The following is a 4,430-nucleotide window of genomic DNA, read 5'->3' as shown; positions in this document are numbered from 1 at the left end:
ACCAGGAATACCACTTTGTGGGTTAGAGCAGAGAGGGATGTCTCTAAAGGAATCAAACTGCAGTTTCTGAAACAAAGATCTTAATAAAAAAAAATCAAAAAGGCCAATGGTCTCTGAAACAAGATAGAAAAGACAAACACCCGAACTTGGACAGTTCTGAGAGCCTAACAATGCTCCAGACCCAACTGCAGGGAGTATTTGTCCTAGGGTGGATACCCCAAGACTCACAAAAGTGAAATAGGGCTTCCATGTCTAATGATAGACCTTGTGAGGTGTAATATTCCTAATTTTTATCATAATAGGAAACACCACCTCACCCCTGTCTCCCAAAACTAGGCTTCAAAAGCCAGCCATTCTGCTAAAGGCAGCAACCATGAAGCAGGATGGCAATTAAATCCTTGACATAGAGGATTCTGACTATCTAGAAGAGCCCACAGAGTCTTATCCAATGGGCTTGTCATCATTGCTTTGGCAGATCACTGGAATGCCTTCAATCCCAACCCTGCAAAGCAGTCGAGAAAGAAGTTTTAGGGAGAAAGGCATAGGTCAGGGTATACTTACATAGTTAGTAAGGTTGAATAAAGACACCAGTCCATCCAGTGAGTGAGTGTGGGTGCGTGGCTACAATTAACCCTATTTATTTAAGGTACCCATATAGTGCCGTCAATTTACAAAGTGCTCCATACATCGCACACTCACATCAGTCCCTACCCTCAAGGAGCCCACAATCCAAGGTCCCCAAACTCACATTCATACACTAGGACCAATTTTGGACAGAAGCCAATTAACCTACCAGCTTGTCTTTGGAGTGTGGGAGGGAACCAGAGTACCCGGAGGAAACTTACGCATGCACAGGGAGAACATGGAAACTCCAGGCAGGTAGTGTTGTGGTTGGGATTTGAACCAGCAACCCTTCTTACTGCTAGGTGAAAGTGAAAGTGCTACCCACTACACCACTGTGTCACCCCTAACTCATACTCATACTCATCCCATGGAGCCACTAGAGCATCCACTGCTTGCGTTAGAGAATCCCTGAACCTGGAGACAACACTGTCCAGTTGTTAAACCTGGAGGCCTACATCCAGCAACCCCCACCTGTAACAAAGGTCCTGGAACATACAACTGGATTTGGATCAGATTACTGCCCCACAAGTTATTATGTCGAAACGTTTTGGTATTTATTATGGTACTTAAGTTACCATATTTGTTCAACACTTTTTCCCCTTTTCTATTTTTATACCCCTCATTGCTTGATTTTTTTTTTCTAATATTGGAAAAAAAAATGAATACAAAATACATTCAACCTAAAAAAATTCTAGGAGGCTTAGTCTTGCCTAACCTTTTCCCTCCCAGCCCCCGCAACCCTTTAATAGGGTCTGTGCTCCTGAGGGGGAAGGGAGGGTTTGGCAATCATCTGACCATTATGATTGGCTGTCACATTGGTCACATGATCGGGAGCAGGTCCCACTGGCTACCAATCCTTACAAAGGACCAAGAGCTGTCTTTGGCACAGGAAACGCGCCTGTTGACACATATGTGCAGCATGTCAGCGTTGGAGCACACCCCTCTGTCACTTCACATGTGCAAAATGGGTGGCAACAGGATAAATGAAGTAAACAAAAAAAACACTTCTATGAGGTTCCGCCCTGCCTAAATAAAGTTAAAAAAAAATGTAAATATTAATTTTCTAGGAGTTTGTGTCCCCCTTTAATAAAGATTGAAGACATTGCAGACTCTACTACGCCTACACTGGTGTGAATGTGCCCTCACTGAGCGGGGGGCAGCAGTGTCCCCCATCTCTCTGAAGATGACCTACCACCCATTTATGAGAACAATCAGCCTGAATCAACATCGGATGGGAACAACCGGCCTGTACAGAGGGGACAAGGGGCCGCACCCCACAATTTAAGGGGCCAAATTACCCCGACACAAAATCAGCAACAGGGACAGAGGGTAATGAGGCATCATGAATGTCTCACCAAGAAATCAATCCAACTCGTACAAGAAGAGAGCGAAAGTACTGAGGGGGTGTTGACATACCGTCCTGGCACATACTCCCTGACCGACACCGCTTCCCCCCGACACATACACCCTGACTGACACCGCTTCCCTCCTGGCACATACACCCTGACCGACACTGCTTCCCCCCTGACACATACTCCCTGACCGACACCGCTTCCCCCCGACACATACACCCTGACTGACACCGCTCCCCACCCGACACATACTTCCTTACCGACATCGCTCCCCCCGGCACATACACCCTGACCGACACCGCTTCCCCTGGCACATACATCCTGACCGACACTGCTTTCACCCCCCGGCACATACTCCCTTACCGACACCGCTTCCCCCCCCCGGCACATACTCCCTTACAGACACTGCTTCCCCCCCCGACACATACACCCTGACTGACACCGCTCCCCACCCGACACATACTTCCTTACCGACACCGCTTCCCCCCGACACATACACCCTGACTGACACCGCTCCCCACCCGACACATACTTCCTTATCGACATCGCTCCCCCCCGGCACATACACCCTGACCGACACCGCTTCCCCTGGCACATACATCCTGACCGACACCGCTTTCACCCCCCGGCACATACTCCCTTACCGACACTGCTTCCCCCCCTGGCACATACTCCCTTACAGACACTGCTTCCCCCCCGACACATACACCCTGAATGACACCGATTCCACCGGCACATACACCCTGACCGACACCGCTTCCCCCCCGGCACATACACCCTGACCGACACCGCTTTCACCCCCGGCACATACACCCTGATTGACACCGCTTCCCCCGGCAAATACACCCTGACCAACACCGCTTCCCCCCGACACATACTCCCTGACCACACCGCTTTCCCCCGACACATACTCCCTTATTGACACTGCTTCCCCCAGACACATACTCCCTTACTGACACCGCTCGCCGCTTCCCCCATGGCACATACACCCTGACTGACACCGCTTCCCCCCGACACATACTCCCTTACCGACACCAATTCCCCCCCCCCCCGGCACATACATCCTGACCGAGACCGCTTTCACCCCCCGGCACATACTCCCTTACCGACACCGCTTCCCCCCCCGTCACATACTCCCTTACCGACACCAATTCCCCCCCCCCCCCGGCACATACATCCTGACCGAGACCGCTTTCACCCCCCGGCACATACTCCCTTACCGACACCGCTTCCCCCCCCGTCACATACTCCCTTACCGACACCGCTTCCCCCCCCCGACACATACACCCTGACCGACACCGCTTCCCCCCGACACATACTCCCTTACCGACACCGCTTCCCCCCCCAACACATACACCCTGACCGACACCGCTCCCCCCCGACACATACTCCCTTACTGACACCGCTTCCCCCCAGCACATACACCCTGCCGACACCGCTCCCCCCCCCCCCGACACATACTCCCTGACCACACCGCTTCCACCACGGCACATACACCCTGATGATCACCACTTCCATACCGCCCAACAGTTTGAGATGGAAATGAGCGACACCTACTAACAAACGTATGTAGGCATAAGACACGCCCCCTGCCACACCCCCTTAAAGGAGAATTAACCCCAAAAAAAGGTTAAATAAATCCACAAGTGCTTTTTTTTACCACTACTATTCCTTTATATTGGCTTTTAAAATGTGCAAATGCTGCAATTTAGAAATTGGATGAAAGGTTTAGCACTGGGAAACACTTTTTGAAAGATAAAAAGTGCATTTTATATACAACTATATAGATCAGACCAAAATGAGGGACAAATGAGGAGAAATGAGGGACATTGCTCGAAATCAGGGACAGTCCCTCGAAATCAGGGACAGTTGGGAGGTATGCACTTCCCCTGGCAAGTACACCCTGATGATGATTAGTGTATGATGATAATCAGTGTGTATGATGATCAGTGTATTTGAAGATGACCAGTGTGTATGATGATCAGTGTGTATGATTTTCAGTGTATGATGATGATCAGTGTGTATGATTTTCAGTGTATGATGATGATCAGTGTGTATGATGATAATCAGTGTATGATGATGATCAGTGTATGATGATGATCAGTGTGTATGATGATGATCAGTGTGTATGATGATCAGTATATGATGATGATCAGTGTGTATGATGATGATTAGTGTATGATGATCAGATGACAGGCTGTACACAGCACACTCCATCCCTCTGATCACCACACACACGCATATCTCTGCACTCTGATGCATCTCTCCCATGGCAACAGAGCCCAGTCACGACCTAATTCTGATTGGCCGCTTAAATTCCCTCACCCGCCTCCACACTCCGTCCTGCCCGCTTATTGGTCAGCCCCCCTTCCGCTCTCTCCGGCGATTGGCCACGCATGATGTCACCGCTGGAGCGGATTGGCGGCCTCCCGCCTTCCTCTGGCAGCGGTGGGT

The sequence above is a fragment of the Aquarana catesbeiana genome, linkage group LG13 (genome assembly GCF_042186555.1).
Source record: "Aquarana catesbeiana isolate 2022-GZ linkage group LG13, ASM4218655v1, whole genome shotgun sequence".
Lineage (NCBI taxonomy): Eukaryota > Metazoa > Chordata > Amphibia > Anura > Ranidae > Aquarana > Aquarana catesbeiana.
This window is presented reverse-complemented; position numbering follows the sequence as displayed.